Source organism: Mauremys reevesii, unplaced genomic scaffold (assembly GCF_016161935.1).
Source record: "Mauremys reevesii isolate NIE-2019 unplaced genomic scaffold, ASM1616193v1 Contig4, whole genome shotgun sequence".
In the NCBI taxonomy this organism is placed as follows: Eukaryota; Metazoa; Chordata; order Testudines; family Geoemydidae; genus Mauremys; species Mauremys reevesii.
Window position 1 is genome coordinate 1,462,471 of NW_024100851.1, and position 20,281 is coordinate 1,482,751.

The window sequence follows — 20,281 nt, forward strand, 5'->3', positions numbered from 1 at the left end:
TGACTTTAGCAAATAGTCATTTGTCTTAAATTCTCCAATAAATCTGAGCTACATCCTATCAAACTGAACTACTATCCAATTGAGTGACCAAACAGCCTTCAGGAAAGATAGAAACCCACATCACAGAGAGCTAGAATACATGGCAATGAAAGTGTGAAGTGAAATTCCAGAGCAGGTTACATCTGATTATTCAGAATCAGGACAAGAGATTCTCCCATCACATTCTCCTCTGATCCATTCAAACATACTTCACTCAGCACTGTCTCAATAGCCAGTTATGTTTATTTACAAAATTTTTAGTATCCGAGCATTGCTATAATGGGGGACAAAACCATTCACCTTGCCAGAAGTGGCTTTACCAATAGATGGAACCTGGGATTTAAACTCCCAATGATCACACTGTGTTTGGGATCCATTTGAATTCCCCTTCCAGGTCTTTGACACTTTCATCTCCAGTCAGAGTGACTCTGATATAAGATTAAAGAAGGCAAAGCATCATCTCCAAGCACAGACAGCTGAGAACTGTTCCTCACAGGACACTTTGAGAAGTGGATGGATAGAATGTGATGATGATAACCTCTGCATGGCTCAGACAAAAGGTAACAGTTCTGCAGTGATGGGGAAGAAGGGAATCTCTGCGTCTTCCCATCTCCTTCCAGTGTCACAGAGGCTGAAATTACACTTTTTTTTCCTGCCCCTGCTCCTCTTCATTTAACTATAATTTGAAAAATTCCCATTATATCTGCTCTTCAGCACAACCCAGAGCAACGTGAGAACAAGTGGCAATGATACAATCTGTATCACTGGTGACTAACAATAACTTTGAAATAGGAAGAATAGTATAAATGTGATGCTCCCTGGTTCCTGATAGAAAGGGCACACTTGAATTACTCATGGGATAATGGAGTTGATAGAAAGGACAAATGGGTCCACCTCAAAACAGGGCAAACTGCAAAAGGCAAAAATGGGCCCCTCATCTGGTCAAACTGAGGGATAACCATGCTGCAAACAGTTCAAACAGCTTTAAAAGTTACTATGTGGGAATCAGGAAAATTATTAGAGAAAAAAAAGTATTGATAGCCCTAGAGGTGTTTATGTTGTTGATCTCCCTTGCAGATTCTCTGATGACTAACATGGGCTAAGTGCCCACAGAAGGTTTTCCCGCACTCACTGCATTCATAGGGCCTCTTCCCTGTGTGGATTCTCTGATGCCTAATAAGGTCTGAGCTGGTAATAAAGGTTTTCCCACACTCACTGCATTCATAGGGCCTCTCCCCTGTGTGGATTCTCTGATGTTGAGAAAGGGCTGAGCTGTTAGTGAAGCATTTTCCACACTCACTGCATTCATAGGGCCTCTCCCCTGTGTGGATTCTCTGATGTGTAATAAGGTCTGAGCTGCGACTGAATTTTCCCCCACATTCACTGCATTCATAGGGCCTCTCCCCTGTGTGGATTCTCTGATGGTGAGAAAGGGCTGAGCTGTCAGTGAAGCATTTTCCACACTCACTGCATTCATAGGGCCTCTCCCCTGTGTGGATTCTCTGATGCCTAATAAGGTATGATCTGTGAGTGAAGCATTTTCCACACTCACTGCATTCATAGGGCCTCTCCCCTGTGTGGATTCTCTGATGGTGAGAAAGGGCTGAGCTGTCAGTGAAGCATTTTCCACACTCACTGCATTCATAGGGCCTCTCCCCTGTGTGGATTCTCTGATGCCTAATAAGGTATGATCTGTGAGTGAAGCATTTTCCACACTCACTGCATTCATAGGGCCTCTCCCCTGTGTGGATTCTCTGATGCGTAATAAGGTGTGAACTGCGATTGAAGGTTTTCCCACACTCACTGCATTCATAGGGCCTCTCCCCTGTGTGGATTTTCTGATGGGTAAGAAGGTTTGACCTGCTAGTGAAGTTTTTCCCACACTCACTGCATTCATAAGGCCTCTCCCCTGTGTGGATTCTCTGATGTTGAGAAAGGGCTGAGCTGTCAGTGAAGCATTTTCCACACTCACTGCATGCATAGGGCCTCTCCCCTGTGTGGATTCTCTGATGTTGATAAAGGCCTGAGCTGCTAGTGAAGCATTTACCACACTCACTGCATTCATAAGGCCTCTCCCCTGTGTGGATTCTCTGATGTTGAGAAAGGGATGAGCTGTCAGTGAAGCATTTTCCACACTCACTGCATTCATAGGGCCTCTCCCTTGTGTGGATTCTCTGATGGGCAAGAAGGTTTGAGCTGCTAGTGAAGTTTTTTCCACACTCACTGCATTCATAGGGCCTCTCCCCTGTGTGGATTTTCTGATGGGTAAGAAGGTTTGACCTGCTAGTGAAGTTTTTCCCACACTCACTGCATTCATAAGGCCTCTCCCCTGTGTGGATTCTCTGATGTTGAGAAAGGGCTGAGCTGTCAGTGAAGCATTTTCCACACTCACTGCATGCATAGGGCCTCTCCCCTGTGTGGATTTTCTGATGGGTAAGAAGGTTTGACCTGCTAGTGAAGTTTTTCCCACACTCACTGCATTCATAAGGCCTCTCCCCTGTGTGGATTCTCTGATGTTGAGAAAGGGCTGAGCTGTCAGTGAAGCATTTTCCACACTCACTGCATGCATAGGGCCTCTCCCCTGTGTGGATTCTCTGATGGGTAAGAAGGTTTGAGCTGCGATTGAAGGTTTTCCCACACTCACTGCATTCATAGGGCCTCTCCCCTGTGTAGATTCTCTGATGTCGAGAAAGGGCTGAGCTGCTAGGGAAGCATTTTCCACACTCACTGCATTCATAGGGCCTCTCCCCTGTGTGGATTCTCTGATGGGTAAGAAGGTTTGAGCTGCGATTGAAGGTTTTCCCACACTCACTGCATTCATAGGGCCTCTCCCCTGTGTGGATTCTCTGATGTTCGGAAAGGGCTGAGTTGCTAGGGAAGCATTTTCCACACTCACTGCATTCATAGGGCCTCTTCCCTGTGTGGATTCTGTGATGCTTTATAAGGATGGAGTAATCACATACGTTTTCCCCAAACTCACTGCATGTATTTTTTCTCTTTCTGCTGAGGATTTCCTGTTGTGTTGTGGTTTCCTTGAGGTCCTTCTGAGTTTCCTGACAGGAAATACATTTACCCACTTTCTCCCCTGGCTGGTTTCCCTGCTCTCCTTCTGGTCTGTGCTGAATGTCATGGGATTTTTCCTGCTTATGACTCCAGGACACATTCCTTTTCGATCTTTGCGATAATTCTCTGTGTTTATCCACTTGCTCAACATTTTCCTGCTGAGAATTCTCCTCCTCTTTCTCACCTACCATTGCGTCACCTGCTGTGATAGAGACAGAAACCTCAAACACAGATGGAAAGGGGAAGGCCAAACCAATACAAGTACTGGAGAGAGGTCAAATAAAAATCAGGAACTGAACTCCCCCAAGTTCTTCCCCAAACAGGAGAGAGGAGGGGATCAATTCAGGCTTCACATTCCATCCAAATTCACAGGGGGAAGGGAGGAAGCTACTGCCTGGTGTCTGCTAGTGTCTACAGGAAGCCATGAGCTATATTTACCCTGAGGATACGACCCCTGCTAGGGACAATATTGAACTGAGAGACCTTCCAAGGGCATTGTAGGGCATCCCAGATGTTTCCTTCAGGCACTTACAGATTCTGAGTTGGTTTAATATTTCCTCACCTGTGCAGGGAGCTCTCAGGATCTCTTTTTCCTCTGAACCTTGGAGGTCTGGGACCCATGGCTCTTCCCCTTGTTCCAGCTGGGAGATCACATCAGGTTGGGAAATTGGAAACCCTGCTCAGATGAAAGAAAACAAAGGAGGTCACTTGATTTCATAACTTTGTCATAAAAAACATTCTATTAATTTAACTTCAGTGCTTAGTGTGACGGGTGTGCCTGGGGCAGTCCACACTGAAAATGCCAGGGTCAGGGCAGGATGAAAAAGGGAGAGCAGATGCTCCCAAAACTGGTGGTTAACACTGAAGTTAAACTCAACGACCAGTCACAAACTGTGCTTCTGATCCCACACACGGGTTATCGAGAAGCTGAAAAAAGAAATCACACGGCCCCTTTATTGCATTCCAGTTCTCCGACTCCCAATCAGCACCTAGGTCCAGTACAGTGAGAGGTTATTTAAAAACCCTGCTCATATACAAAATGTTTTTCTGACCCCAAAAGGTCAGCCACATTACAAGATCACTATAGGTTTGGATCTTACCCAAAAGACCACACTGCCAGCCAATCCTTTAGCATGGAAAGACAAGACAGGACACGACACAAAAAAAGTTGTTAAATGGGAAAGCAGTGAGATGCATTCCAAAATCTATATATCAGGTTATTAGCAGTATTGTTGAGCTGCTGGCTTGAAAGTCCGTCTGGAACACATCCACAAGTTCGATGGGTCTTTCAGTCCTTTGTTCCAGGCTTCAATTTGTAGAGAAGTTGCTCCAGAGGTAGGAAGAGGGATTGAAGACAAAATGGAGATGATGCAGCTGCCCTTTATATTCCCTTTGCCATGTGGCTTGTACTTCCTGTGTCCCAAACACAAGCTTCACAGCACATGGCATGGAAAAGCCTCGGAAGACTCAGCACACAGACATACCCCTGCATGTCTTGCTGACTCAATAAGTTTATGCCCTTGATCAGGGATGGGCAAATTACGGCCCACGGGCCACATCCAGCCGACAGGACCGTCCTGCCGGTCCCTGAGCTCCTGGCTGGGGAGGCTAGCCCCTCCCCCGCAGCCACACCACCGTGCAGGTAGCGCTCCTGCGGGGCGGGGCTGTGCGCTCCTGCAGGGCAGTGTGTCTGGCTCTGCGTGGTCCAAGTGGCTGCCAGACACGCTGCTCTGAGCGGCATGGTAAGGGGGTCGGGGCGTTGGATAAGGGGCAGGGAGTCCCAGGGGGCAGTCAGGGGACAGTTGGATGGGGCGGAGGTTCTGGGAGGACGGGGGCTGGATAGGTGTGGGAGTCCCAAGGGTCTGTCAGTGGGCAGGGGGGTGGATAGAGGTCAGGGCAGTCAAGGGACAGGTAGCAGCGGGGTTGGGTAGGGGGTGGGGTCCTGGATATGAACCCATATCCACACCCCCGCCCCCTGACAGACCCCGGGACTCCTACGCCTATCCAACCCCCCAGTTCCCCATCCCCTGACCGCCCGCCCAACTGTCCCCTGCTCCCTGTCCCCTGACTGCCCCCCAGGGCTCTCTGCCCCTTATCCAACCCCCTGGCCCTGGCCCCCTTACCACAGCCACGCAGCCTGCTGCAGCTAGACAAGGGGTCCCTCAGGAACGCGCAGACCGGCCCCCTTACCATGCCACTCAGAACAGTAGGAGCTCGCAGCCCCACCGCTGCAGCACTGCCCGGGAGCGGTGGGCCAGAGCGCTGAGGGCGCGGCATGTTGAGGCTGCAGGGGGACAGCGGGGGCGAGGGGACAGCAGGGGAGAGGAGGGGACGGGGGAGCCTCCCCGGCCGGGAGCTCAGGGGCCGGATGTGGCCTGCGGGCCGTAGTTTACCCACCCCTGACTTACACGTTAGTTTGTAAAAAGAACAGGAGTACTTGTGGAACCTTAGAGACTAACAAATTTATTTTGGTTTATCTGCATTTCTTTTGTAAACAATTCTGACTTTTATGACTTGTTACCTGTAGTCACTTAAAATCTTTTTTTTTTGGTAATTAACAATCTTGTTTTATTGTTTTATCCAACTAGCGTGTTTGGATTAAAGTGTGTTGGAAACTGCATTTGGGATGTAGCGGGGTGGACGTCCGCTCCTGCTCTGAAGGGTTAAAAAAGCAGCTTTTAGGCTGGGCTGATTGGGGGAAGTGGCTGCAGCTGGGGCCACACCCCAAACAGACTCAGCTGCCCTATAAAGGCAGAGAAGCCAGGGGCAGATAGAATCTCTCTCTGTTTGTAGAGGGAGATGGGCCCGGCTGCAGGGAACTGGACACAGGGTACCTGAGTGAAGCAGGGCTGGGGAAAGGCAGAGGAGCTGGGGAGCTCCAGCCTGGAAAGCCCCAGGCTGCGGCCTAGCAGAAGGCAATAGGTACTGGGGGGTTGCAGAGGGCAGCCCAGCGGCAGGCAAAGGCAGCAGGTCCAAACCCTCCTTGCCAGTGATGAGTGGCTGATACTGCAGCCTGCCCCAGGGTGTGGGGCTAGACAATGACTGGCCTTATACTGAGCAGAGGTGGGAATAGTGGGTGGGAGTTCCCTGGGGAGGGGAGACCCTAAGACTGAGGGGTTACTGCCAGAGGGCAGCACCCCAGGTAAAAGGGGCACCAGGTCCAGGGAGGGACATGGGGGGCCAGAGGACAGGCGGATCACCGGCCTGCAGAGGGTGCGCCGGAGCTGGAATGAGCTAATTCCCAGAAGTCACCAGCAGGGGGTGCCGCAGGGATGAGTCCACTCATCTACATGGGATAACAAGGCTGATGCATGTCAGTTTCCACTGATGAAATGACAGACGTGATATGAGCTTGCCTTGTTCAGTAGTGTGCTGGACAGGGAAAGATGCACATTTCTGGGGGAAGTCTGGGAACAGAGACTTTTCTGGGGTTTTCCTGTGCTGCACTGTAACTCCTGAGTCGCTGACTAGCAGCACTAAATACTGTGTAGCTGGGAGCGAGTTACATGCTGGAGACTGTGTGTTACCTGCCCAGGAGCGGCTGCTCTCACAGTAAAACAGTGTAAAAGTCACCCCAGCTTGGGAAACTGAGGGGACACAGCTGTTCAACACTCCAGATTGCACTGTGGTTAATGTCACAGACACTCAATTTCAAAGAGGCTCCCAAAACACAGAGAAAGTAAATCCATGTCCCAGAAATCCAAGACTCCAGAGAGAGGGCAAGTCTCCCTGCCACTGCTTCTTGCTGACGGAGAGGTCCAGAGACAATGAGAGAGTCCTGGGGAAGCTGGGAACAGTAACTATGGGCTGGTGGGGTTCAGTGGAGAAAGGGAACAGGAAGGGCAGGGACAGTACTGAATGCAGGATCTCAGCAGTACTAGATGTCAGGACAGCACATAGTGCAGCCCATTGGAAAACATAATCCCAACTATACATATAAAATGATGAGGTGTAAATTAGCTGTTTCCACTCAAGAGAGAGATCTTGGAGTCATGGATAGTTCTCTGAAAACATCCACTCAATGTGCAGCAGCAGTCAAAAAGCGAACAGAATGTTGGGAATCATTAAGCAAGGGATAGAAAAGACAGAAAATATCATATTGCCTGTATACAAATCTATGGTGCGCCCACATCTCGCATACGGCTGTAGGAGCTGGATTTTATAATGTACTGTGAGAATTTAATGTACGATTTGATTTCATCCTGTCAGCCACCCTGTTTGAATAGCATAAAGGAATGACAGACCAGAACAATCCTTCTGACTGATTATGGTCATCTTTTGTTTTAGGATAAGTTACACTGTCTACTATGGTTTCCTCTATGTATTACAAATTAGGCACTCTAGTTAAATCTACATGTCTTTGTTTTAAGGTTCAGTAAGAAAGAGACAGGATTCACTATTGTGTCTATGTTAAGTAGATTAGAGAAACATTGAAGGCAAGGTTTCATTTGCAATGCCTCTTTGCTCGATATAAAACACTACTGTTTGTATTCTCAGTGGGTTTGTGTGAATGAGGATGTATGCATCAGGAAAAGAGAAGGTGTAAAGGCCATTGTTATAGCCAGAGTCAAGGAAGAAGGAGTCAAGAGACTTAAAGGACATCAAAGAATCAACAACGCGCATCCATAATGAAGGGCAGATTGATGACCCTGAGGTCAAGGCTGGCACCCCTGAGGACAATTGATTAAATCAGAACAAAGGACAGGCTGACCCTCTCGGAGGTGCACTGGAATGTTTACACCAGTTAAGAAGTAACCGATCACAAACAGATACAGCAAAATCCATAGAGTTCAACAAAGGAAAAAACCCTATAAGAACCAGGGTGCTTGGCCATGGGACTTTGGGTTCATCTTGCCACACTCCCGGAGCATTGGATTGCGACCGACAAGAACCCAGCCCCACACTCGTGCTCAATCTAACTGGCCATTAGATTGACTTCAGCTACAACAGACCAGTAACTATGAAGAGAGAGAGAGAGAGAGAGAGAGAGAGTGTGTGTGTAAAAAGCATATGCTAACTGTTATATTCTCAATAAACGCTGTGTATTTACCTTCCTCTATAAAGATCCCGTGTGCTTTGTAGGAGCATAACACTGAATGCAGATGTGGTTGCCCCATCTCAAAGAAGTTTACTTATGCAAACAGGAGATATTTGACACTGTGCAATACTGTTCCTGTGTTCTGCAGCAGGGGAGGGTCTGTGGCAGTGTGTGGGTCACTGGCATATTGGGGTGATGCAGAGACAGGACAGAGCAGAGGTGGCATTGTGGGGCTGGCATGAACCGTATCTCTTCATTTCCCCTTCCAAGAACTGAGGGGACAGGAATCCTTACCCAGCGAGGTCACAGTCTCATAGTTCTCCTGCATGACGTCTCTGTAGAGGGCTCTCTGAGCAGAGTCCAGCAGAGCCCACTCTTCCCTGGAGAAATACACAGCCACCTCCTTGAAGGTCACTGGCCCCTGAGAGACCAAGAGTCCAACACTCAGTACCTGCTGCCCCACTCACAGCCCCACTATTTGTGGGGGAGAGAAGCCAATCAAATGCAAGCTCTGGGTGGATCACAGTCAGAGTCCCACCTCCACCCCACTCAGAGCATCCTGGAAACACCAGGTTAAGGGGACGAATAGAGAGTCCCTTTTCTCTCCCAGCAGATCCATCACACTCCTACTAGCCACAGACCGATACAGGAGATGGAGCCCCTAGCAGGGACCAGGGAGAGATCTCCGGTAGGAAGCCCAACACCCTCCTCATTGTGCAGAGCTGGATACGAAAGGAGGGGAATCTCCCCTAAACCTCACTAGTGGGTGCCCCCTTCATATCTCACAGCAGCCACTGGTTAGTCAGGTCAGGCTCCAGCACTGGGAGTCTGGTCAGTTTTCCTAGCCCCATGTAGGAGGGTTATTTTCTGTTTCACAAATTGGGGTATTTCCACCTCCTAATCTCATGGGTCTGTTCCTAGAATCTGGGCCATTTATTAAACTACCTCCAGCAGGAATGTCACAAGCTGTCCTCCTCCCATCCCCACCCTGTGCATTTCCTGCCCTGCTCCAAACCAGACTGTGCAAATCTTCCCATCTCTGGTGTATTTGCTGTCCCTCTCCCTCCTGCAGGAACCCACCAGCAACCCCCCGATAATCCCTACCTGAACAGGCTCCTCTGCAGCCATTGCTCTCCCCTGTCCCATGGCAGGATGGGATGAGCTGGACTGAAACACCGACGTCATTCTGCAGCCTGGGAGGGTGAGAAGGGCAGTTGTGGGGGTTACAGAACAGGCTTTAGTTAATTTCACAGGACAATTCTCCCAGGCCCTTTCCCTGCACACAGACATCCTAGATTCTGCCATCCTGGGAAAATGCTCAATCTCTTTATTACAGTGTGGAGCTGGCCCCTCCTGCCAGGCTAAGCCCAGAGAGAGATTTTTAACCTTCCTTCTCCCTCCCCCAATCGGATAACAAAGTCTCTGAACACAAGGCTAGAAAAGAGCAGAACCCAACGAGTCACTGTGGGGGATTCCCTCGGACACTGACCCCCCGGCAGTCACACCCCAGCAGGGGGAATATGGAGTCAAGAACCAGCTTTTCCTCTGTCTGATCCTTTTCTTGATCACTGGAAAGTGGTTCTGCCCAGGGATGCTGCAATACATGTGTCTGGGTGGACTAGAGAGCTGGAAATCTCTCCCCCCCACTCATTTCTCCCACTGCCCCTTTCAGTCTCTCCTTCCCCTGTCCTCTCTCCCTGCCCCTCTGGCTGGGACAGTCCCATTCCTGGAGGCTTTGCTCTCCCATGGCTGGATTTGCTCCTGGCAATTGCTAATGGGAGGAGAGGCTGTTTGTACAGAGTCACTTTCTTGCCAGTCCCCAGCACTTTCTCAGAGGTCTTTCAGTTACCTGGACTCTGGTAGAATTTGTATTAACGGGGCCCAGGGCTGCCCCAAGGGGCTAGTACCAGCTGCAGAAAGTCATCACCTGGGCTGGGCAGCTATTGAATAACTAGAGGGAAAAGGGGGACTGTTTGATTGGATTTTATATTACAGTCCAATACATAAACATAGAGGGTGGGAGTTCCCTGGGGAGGGGAGACCCTAAGACTGAGGGGTTACTGCCAGAGGGCAGCACCCCAGGTAAAAGGGGCACCAGGTCCAGGGAGGGACACGGGGGGCCAGAGGACAGGCGGATCTCCGGCCTGCAGAGGGTGCGCGGGAGCTGGAATGAGCTAATTCCCAGAAGTCACCAGCAGGGGGTGCCGCAGGGATGAGTCCACTCATCTACATGGGATAACAAGGCTGGTGCATGTCATTTTCCACAGATGAAATGACAGACGTCACATGAGCTTGCAGTGTTCAGTAGTGTGCTGGACAGGGAAAGATGCACATTTCTGGGGGAAGTCTGGGAACAGAGACTTTTCTGGGGTTTTCCTGTGCTGCACTGTAACTCCTGGGTCGCTGACTAGCAGCACTAAATACTGTGTAGCTGGGAGTGAGTTACATGCTGGAGACTGTGTGTTAACTGCCCAGGAGCGGCTGCTCTCACAGTAAAACAGAGTAAAAGTTACCTCAGCCTGGGGAACTGAGGGGACACAGCTGTTCAACACTCCTGACTGCACTGTGGTTAATGTCACAGACACTCAATTTCAAAGAGGCTCCTAAAACACAGAGAAAGTAAATCCATGTCCCAGAAATCCAAGACTCCAGAGAGAGGGCAAGTCTCCCTGCCACTGCTTCTTGCTGACGGAGAGGTCCAGAGACAAAGAGAGAGTCCTGGGAAAGCTGGGAACAGGAAGCATGGGCTGGTGGGGTTCAATGGAGAAAGGGAACAGGAAGGGCAGGGACTGTACTGAATGCAGGATCTCAGCAGTACTAGATGTCAGGATAGCACATAGTGCAGCCCATTGGAAAACATAATCCCAACTAGACATACAAAATGATGAGGTCTAAATTAGCGGTTTCCACTCAAGAGAGATCTTGGAGTCATGGATAGTTCTCTGAAAACATCCACTCAATGTGCAGCGGCAGTCAAAAAGCGAACGGAATGCTGGGAATCATTAAGCAAGGGATAGAAAAGACAGAAAATATCATATTGCCTGTATATAAATCTATGGTGCACCCACATCTCGAATACGGCTGTAGGAGCTGGATTTTATAATGTACTGGGAGAATTTAATGTATGATTTGATTTCATCCTGTCAGCCACCCTGTTTGAATAGCAGAAAGGAATGACAGACCAGAACAATCTTTCTGACTGATTATGGTCATCTTTTGTTTTAGGATAAGTTACACTGTCTACTATGGTTTCCTCTATGTATTACAAATTAGGCACTCTAGTTAAATCTACATGTCTTTGTTTTAAGGTTTAGTAAGTAAGAGACAGGATTCTCTATTGTGTCTATGTTAAGTAGATTAGAGAAACATTGAAGGCAAGGTTTCATTTGCAATGCCTTTTTGCTCGATATAAAACACTACTGTTTGTATTCGCAGTGGGTTTGTGTGAATGAGGATGTATGCATCAGGAAAAGAGAAGGTGTAAAGGCCATTGTTATAGCCAGAGTCAAGGAAGAAGGAGTCAAGAGACTTAAAGGACATCAAAGAATCAACAACGCGCATCCATAAAGAAGGGCAGATTGATAACTCTGAGGTAAAGGCTGGCACCCCTGAGGACAATTGATTAAATCAGAACAAAGGACAGGCTGACCCTCTCGGAGGTGCACTGGAATGTTTACACCAGTTAAGAAGTAACCGATCACAAACTGATACAGCAAAATCCATAGACTTCAACAAAGGCAAAAACCCTATAAGAACCAGGGTGCTTGGTCATGGGACTTTGGGTTCATCTTGCCACACTCCCGGAGCATTGGATTGCGACCGACAAGAGCCCAGCCCCACACTCGTGCTCAGTGTAATTGGCCATTAGATTGACTCGAGCTACAACAGACTGGTAACTATGAACAGCTCTGGCAGAGGGGGTGTGTGTGTGTGTGTGCGCGCGCGCGCGTGTGTGTGCGTGTTTACCTTCCTCTATAAAGATCCCGTGTGCTTTGTAGGAGCATAACACTGCATGCAGATGTGGTCACCCCATCTCAAAGAAGTTTACTTATGCAAACAGGAGATATTTGACACTGTGCAATATTGTTCCTGTGTACTGCAGCAGGGGAGGGTCTGTGGCAGTGTGTGGGTCACTGGCATATTGGGGTGATGCAGAGACAGGACAGAGCAGAGGTGGCATTGTGGGGCTGGCCTGAACCGTATCTCTTCATTTCCCCTTCCAAGAACTGAGGGGACAGGAACCCTTACCCAGCGAGGTCACAGTCTCATAGTTCTCCTGCATGACGTCTCTGTAGAGGGCTCTCTGAGCAGGGTCCAGCAGAGCCCACTCTTCCCTGGAGAAATACACAGCCACCTCCTTGAAGGTCACTGGCCCCTGAAAGACCAAGAGTCCAACACTCAGTACCTGCTGCCTCACTCACAGCCCCACTATTTGTGGGGGAGAGAAGCCAATCAACTGCAAGCTCTGGGTGGATCACAGTCAGAGTCCCACCTCCACCCCACTCAGAGCATCCTGGAAACACCAGATTAAGGGGACGAATAGAGAGTCCCTTTTCTCTCCCAGAAGATCCATCACACTCCTACTAGCCACAGACCGATACAGGAGATGGAGCCCCTAGCAGGGACCAGGGAGAGCTCCCTCGTAGGAAGCCCAACACCCTCCCCATTGTGAGAAGCTGGATATGAAGGGAGGGGAATCTCCCCTAAACCTCACTGATGGGTGCCCCCTTCATATCTCACAGCGGCTGGTCAGTCAGGTCAGGCTCCAGCACTGGGAGTCTGGTCAGTTTTCCTAGCCCCATGTAGGAGGGTTATTTTTTGTTTCACAAATTGGAGTATTTCCACCTCCTAATCTCATGGGTCTGTTCCTAGAATCTGGGCCACTCATTAAACTCCCCCCAGCAGGAATGTCACAAGCTGTCCTCCTCCCTTCCCCACCCTGTGCATTTCCTGCCCTGCTCCAAACCAGACTGTGCAAATCTTCCCATCTCCGGTGTATTTGCTGTCCCTCTCCCTCCTGCAGGAACCCACCAGCAACCCCCCGATAATCCCTACCTGAACAGGCTCCTCTGCAGCCATTTCTCTCCCCTGTCCCATGGCAGGATGGGATGAGCTGGACTGAAACACGGACGTCATTCTGCAGCCTGGGAGGGTGAGAAGGGCAGTTGTGGGGGTTACAGAACAGCCTTTAGTTAATTTCACAGGACGATTCTCCAAGGCCCTTTCCCTGCAGACAGACATCCTAGATTCTGCCATCGGAAAATGCTCAATCTCTGTATTACAGTGTAGACCTGGCCCCTCCTGCCAGGGTAAGCCCACAGAGAGATTTTTAACCTTCCTTCTCCCTCACCCAATCTCATAACTAAGTCTCTGAACACAAGGCTAGAAAAGAGCAGAACCAAAGGAGTCACTGTGGGGGATTCCCTCGGACACTGACCCCCCGGCAGTCACACCCCAGCAGGGGGAATATGGAGTCAAGAACCAGCTTTTCCTCTGTCTGATCCTTTTCTTGATCACTGGAAAGTGGTTCTGCCCAGGGATGCTGCAATACATGCCTGGTCTCCCAGATCACAATGGAGGCTGCAGCGTCTGACCCAGGAAGCTGAACCCCAATATCCCGGGCAGAGAGGGACAGAGCGTTTGAGCAGCTTCCCTCCTTTAGCTCTCTGGGGAGAGCAGCTAATGAGAGCCCCTCCTCACAGGGAGAACTGCTGATCTCATTTGCCCCACTGTCCATCTGGAGTCACTCCTTGTCTTTCCATGCAGTGACTCTGGATTAACAATGGTCTCAATGAAACCAGATTTCAGAATGAATGAGTCCAGAATGTTGTGAAAGAGACCATTGTGTGGCATTTCTAGCCCCCTTCCCACCTGCCGCTCCCCCAAGATCTAGTGTAAGGACTCGGGGCACAAATTTTCCCAATGGAACTGGAAGGTCCTGGAGTTTTCAAGATGTTTGATAAGTGGCTAGAAAGTTATCACGGTGACTAGGCCTGGCTGGGGAATGCTGGGATGTGCTTGGAGTCAGGATTCTGGCACAAGCTGATGAGCTAGAAGGAGCATGGTTAGTAGCAGCCCCCAGAGCCTCCATCCAGGGCTCCCCAGACACCCCCAGTACCCAGAGCCCAGACCCCGCAGCCAGAGTCCCACCAGATATTCCCTGGGACCCAACCCCCAAAATCCCTGAACAGGGACTCCAGATACCCCTCAGCACCCCACTGGCCAGAGAACCCCCACCAGACCATCACTGGCAGGCTGGGAATCCTAAAGGTTCCCCCCACCAAGAGCCCCCAACAGCCAGGGACACCCCCCCAGGGGACCCCTCACTGGGAATTCAGCCCCTCACTGCCTGCCCAGGATTCCCTGCCTGCCTGCCTAGGACACCCACCTGTCCTCCAGCAGGACCTGCCAGGCCGTTTGCCTGGGACCCCCTGATGCTTTACAATGGGACCCCTCCCTCTGCTTGCCTGGCATCCCGACTTAGCGCCTGGCACTCCCCCACCCAGTTCTGTGCATTGGGCATGACTGAGCCCCTGGCACAGCACCAGGCTCCCTCCAGCCCCCTGCCCCGCCTCCCCAAGAGACGCCCACCCTCACTGTTCTGCACCAACAAGTCCCCAGTGCTACCCACCTCCAGGACCCACAGCCTCAGGGCTGGGCACATCAGAACCCCAACCTCCAGAACCCCCTGCCCAGTCACCCAGAGGCCTCCCCCTCCCACAATGCCCCTTCAGCTTGAGCTGCAATCTCCCCACACAGACACCCCATCCCCTACCCCAGCAACAGTCACCTCACTGTGTCTGCTAAGTGGATAGAAAGTTATCACTGCCCCCTGCTGGCCAGTCACCCGGGCAGAGGGATCCCTGGGCGGTGCTGCTTTAACAGGAGAATGGAAGGCCTGGAGGGCAAGAAAGGTCCATGCCCTGTCACTAGCTACATCTTCGCACTGCGGGAAGTAACCCCTCCCAGAGACCATTTGTCATGGGCTTTGGGACACTTCTGGACCCACATTGCACTCAGAGTGACCTCCTCACCCAGTGCCAGCTGGAGAAAAGAAAAGGGTCCAACCAACTCTCCTGTTACCAGCTGGGAACCACTGATCCCCCAAACAGGGGGAGGCCTCTGGGTTTGATGGGTATTAAATCCGTTTAGAGAGGAAAGTGGAAAATCAGAAGGATTTTATATCAGGTGTTGATACGACGTAAAATCTGAGTGTTTCACATCAATATCTGATAACTGAATAGAGAGAAAATGGGCAACATTTGCCAATATTTTATATCCATGTTCAGGAATCTGAGAAAAGGTGTAAATTTGAGATTTTCTTAGTATTTTATAATTAAAGAGACAGGGAAAAATCCCAGGCCATAGTCATTTAGAAATAGACAATTAGAGAAAAAGTGGGGCTTAGGATAATTTTTAGATTTGCAGAGAATACATATCAGAAACTACGCAAGTGATAACATGAGAGAAGGGGGAGGGATAGCTCAGTGGTTGGAGCACTGCCCTGCTAAACCTGGGGTTGTGAGTTCAATCCTTAAGGGGGCCATTTAGGGAACTGGGGTAAAAATCTGGGGATTGTTCTTGCTTTGAGCAGGGGGTTGGACTAGATACCTCCTGAGGTCCCTTCCAACCCTGATAGTCTATGAACACCACCGAGATCTGAGGGGATTTTATATTACTGCTACATAACTAGAGGGAAAAGCAGGCCTGTTGGACTGGATTTTATATTACAGTCCAATACATATACAGAAAGTGATGGCTCCTCCCACCCCCACAGGCAGCAGGGAGCCCTGTGAGGAGCTGCTTTAAGAGGGCAAAGGGGGAGGGGGGGAGCTGGCAGGTCCCTGGAGGAGGGAAGGGGGCAGCAGTGGGGGATGGGCAGGTGGCTGTGTTGGTAGTTAGGGGCAGTAACTGGGAAACCGGGGTCCGGGCAGCCCCCACGGGGGACACGTGCCCCTCCCGTCCCCGCCCCGGCAGAGAACCGGCATCTCACCCCCCCCCCCCCCCGCCAGGGGCAGCCACGTGCTGGGGACTGACCCAGGGCAACAATTTCCCACCCGGACACGGACAACTCGCACCAGGTAAAACGGGGGGGGGACCCCCCATCGGGGAGATTTAAATGGACATTGGAGACTCATGGAGAGACCGGGGGGGGGGACAGGGGAGCCGAGAGAGCGGATCGGGGGGGGGCGAATCTCCCCGGATGTTACAGCCCGAGCGAGACCCCGAGAGAGAAACGGGGCAGAACCGGAGAGACTCTGTGCCGGGGGGGGGCGAGAGGCGCCAACAGGGACAGGAGCCAATTAACCCCCCGCGTCCCACCGACCTTCCGCCCCCCCGCAACTCCGGCTTCTCCCCCCCCCCCATCCCAGCGGGGGGGGGGGCGGATCCTGCTGCGGCTCCGCGGCTTCTCCCAGGTTCCCCGGGGCAGAGTCACGTGCCCGGCCCCCCCCCGGGGTCTGTCACTCACCGGCTCGCACGGAGGCGGCAGCAGCAGCTTTGTTCTCCCGCCCGCAGCGGGGCTCGCACGGAGCATGCGCAGTTCCAGCTGCTGACCCCTCCCTTACCGAGGCTGGGGAGGGCGGACGCGCCCCCGGGACAGGCTGGGAGATGTAGTTCCGGGCTCTCAGAGGAGCGGAAGTGACGTAGGCGAGGGAGGTGGAGAAGGGTTTGTGCCGCTGGGGCTCTGGGCATGCGCAGATCGCGGCGAGAGAGACCTTCATTAACCCCCCCGTGCCCGGCCCGGGCCCTCCGTGGGAAAGGGGGGGAGAGGAGGGAGCCGGTGACCCCCGAGGAGCGGGGAAAGAAAGGGGGGGGCTGAGACCCCCTCGGATTTACCGCTGCCCCCCCCGTGGGGACCCCCCTCCCCTCCCGTCCCGCCCCCTTTCTCCCTCCAGCGCCACGAGCAGCCCCCAGGGTGACCCCCCCTCCCCCAACCCCTGAGAAGTTCCCTGTCTCCCCCCCCCCCGATTGTGCCCCATTTTCTCTCCCCTTCGCCAGTGTCCAGCTCTCCCTGGGGCTGGTGGGGCTCTGGGGGTGTCTGGGGCCCCTGGCCAGGGACTCTGTGTCATACAGGAGGCCTGTGATATGCAGGGGGCAGATTAGATGCTCTAATGGTGTCTTCTGGCCATAAAGTCGACTAATTTCTGCAAAACTGAGTGTAGCATTGGGAGCAGCGTCTGATGTTTTCCTGTCTGGCCGGCTTGCTTCCTAGAACGAACGCTCCTTGAATGGGGTGATCCACAGGGAGTAGCTCAAACCTCCAAAGTGCCTGGCCAGGGGCAGGACATTAGCACAGCAAGGGAGGGGTGTGGCAGTGACATCACAAAGGCCTTTTGCAGGACCTCAGACTATTGGTCAAAGGTGGTGGGGAGGTGGTGACCTCACAGAGAGATGCTGACATCAGCCAGGCAGGACAGGGGCGAGGGGCCAGGGAAACCTCAGAGACCCTGTGGCTTTGCTTCAGCAAGTCTCCTTCTCCCGGTCTCTCTTTGAGGACAGAGAGAGTATTCGGGTTCAGGCACGTGAGCGACAGGAGGAACCTTTCGAGTTTTCTCCTTCCCTTTTCCTGATTTTACTAGAAAACAGACGTCCCTGTTTAGAAGGTAAGAGCCTCCTCGAGGTTTGAAACCTGTTCAGTCTGATCCATCTGGTGACAGTTGAATTCTAGGCATGGAAAACACGAGCTTAAGGAGGCAGAATTTTATTTCACACTTGGGATTTTGTCCCATAGAATCAATGGGGACATTAAGGTTTGTCCATATTGTTTCACCTTTTCCTCCATCCCTCCCTTCCTCCTTTTTCTTTGTCTCTTGTTTCTTTTGTCCTTTTTCCTGTTTCCCTCCCAACAGCAGGAGTGGGGTGTGTGTGTGTGTGTGTGTGTTGCAGGGGAGTGCTCGGCAGCTCCCACTGTGGGAGGTCCACCCAAAAATGTGGGGCTGAAATAGTGCTCGGGCAGTGATCCCCACCAGTGACCTGGGCCATCCTTTGGGCTCTCCGGTGAGAACCCTCAGCCTCCCGTCCTGTGTCTCTACCCTGATTGGCTGAGCAGGGGGTTATTGACAGGGAGGAGACTCAGGTCCTTGTTGTTCTCTTTTAAGACCAAGGAAATAAGTCAGAACCAGTTCTATGTTTGATGAATTTTGCTGCTTCTCTGAATTAATGGTCTCTGAGCAGTTCATGATTCTCTCTAACATTGCAGTTCTCCTCAAATACTTGATGAATAATTACTGTGCACTGTTGTTGGTCTGGAGCTCATATGAGAGCACTTTATTCAGGTCATTCAACATCTGAAATTCAAGATCTGATGGTTAGTTTGAAAATCAGGGCTCTTGTGTCCTACTCCCAACTCTTCCACTGACTGGCTGTGTGACCTAAGACAAGTCAATTCTCCTTTCTCAGCTTTAGCTTCTCCCTCTATCAAGTAGGGATACTAATGATCCGCTCCTACCAGGGCCGGCTCCAGGCTCCAACATGCCAAGCACATGCTTAGGGCAGCATGCCGCATGGGGCGCTCCACTGGTTGGTGGGAGGGCGGCAGGCGGCTCCGGTGGACCTCCTGCAGGCGTGCCTGCGGATGCTCCACCGGAGCCGCGGGACCAGCAGACCCTCCGCAGGCACGTCTGCAGGAGGTCCACCAGAGCCGTGGGACCGGCGACTGCCAGAGCGCCCCCCGTGGAGTGCTGCCATGCTTGGGGCGGTGAAATTCCTAGAGCCACCCCTGGCTCCTACCTACCTCACGGTAGGTGGAGGCAGGGCCGGCTCTAGGTTTTTTGCCTCCCCAAGCAAAAAAAATTTTGTCTGCCCCCCCCCCATCCCGTTGCTGCCTGAGCCCTGGGCTCTCCCCTCCCCACACCTGCACCCCCTGCCTCCCCAGCTCTGGGTCTCCCACCACTCGCACCCCCCTGCCTCCCCAGCCCTGGGCTTTACCCCCTGACCCTCAAGTCCCTGCCAAGCCAGCCCTGGGCTCTCCCCCCCCCACACACCCTGTGCTGCCCCAGGTCTCGACTCTCCCCTTTCCCCCCTACCAGTGCTCCCCCACCCACACCCGCCCTGCTGCCCCAGCCCTGGGCTCCTCCCACCACCTGCACCCTCCTTCCGCCCCAGCCCTAGGTCACTGGTAACTTTCTCCCAGTTTAATAGAATAGAAAAAAGAGAGGATTGAATGTGTAACAGGGAGTTTGGTAAATCTTGGTTATTTTAATTTTGCAACAGGCTCCTGTCCACCCCCAGTAGAATTTTCAGTCCCAATGGCAACTTACTTACCAAATGTAATACAGACTAGTCCATGCCTCCCAAGTGGACGTGGTTCTTGTTTTTCTGCACATTGTAGCCCATGGAGGCCAAGGACCTGCAAATGTGTCTTCATGGGCCTTTGTTTAGTTGATGAAAACATAAACTAGACACTTAGAGGATTGGAACTGATTTCAGCCGAGGGACATGTTTGCTAGGTTTTTATGCATTTGCACAGGAAAATGTTGAGTGTTTCTATTCATCCGTAGACAGTGGAGCTCCTGAACATAATGACAATGGATATGTAATTCTTTTTGTTGAAGGACCAGGCTTTTAAAGGGGCACTTAGATTTGAACTAAGGACCACTTGATCTGCAGTTAAACACTCTACCACTGAGCTATACCCCCCAACAATTATGTTGGCAAGTCAGTGATCTTAAGGATCTTGAAACCTGAGAGTGGAGTTTGTTTCTTCCACACCAGTGTTGCTGTCTGTGCATTCCGGAGCTATGGGGTGAGTGGGGAAGGCCCACAACTAGCTTGTCAGTATCAACAAAGGAGCAGCCGACATCAGGACCAGTGAGACATGTTGGTGGCCCATCAGGAAGAATCCACTCTCCCAGAGACTTCTCGGCGAGGGCAGGGTACACAATGGGGGCTACCTACCCGCCACGTCCCAACAAGGGTCTTTCTAGTCCCACTTCAGTGTTACCCAATTTCTAATCAGTCTTTGGCCCAGATTCCCTCCCTGAGCGGCACCAGCACATGCCTGGGCCCCCTGCTAGTGTTAAATCTGCCTTGAGCTGGGACCCAGCTTGGCAAAGAGCCTGCAGCCCCCTCTGTGCTGGGGAGTGAGAGCAGCCCTGGCACTGGGCAGGGCAGCCCTGAGGAAATGAACCCAATGTGCCC

General features: G+C 51.7%; 1 non-coding gene across 1 annotated transcript; it reads right to left on the bottom strand.

The window, feature by feature from the left end:
• Positions 1-19,708: 19,708 nt before the first annotated feature.
• On the bottom strand, positions 19,709-19,780 carry TRNAC-GCA. The gene has a single exon. It is a non-coding gene; the product is annotated as a tRNA-Cys (tRNA).
• Positions 19,781-20,281: the final 501 nt, after the last annotated feature.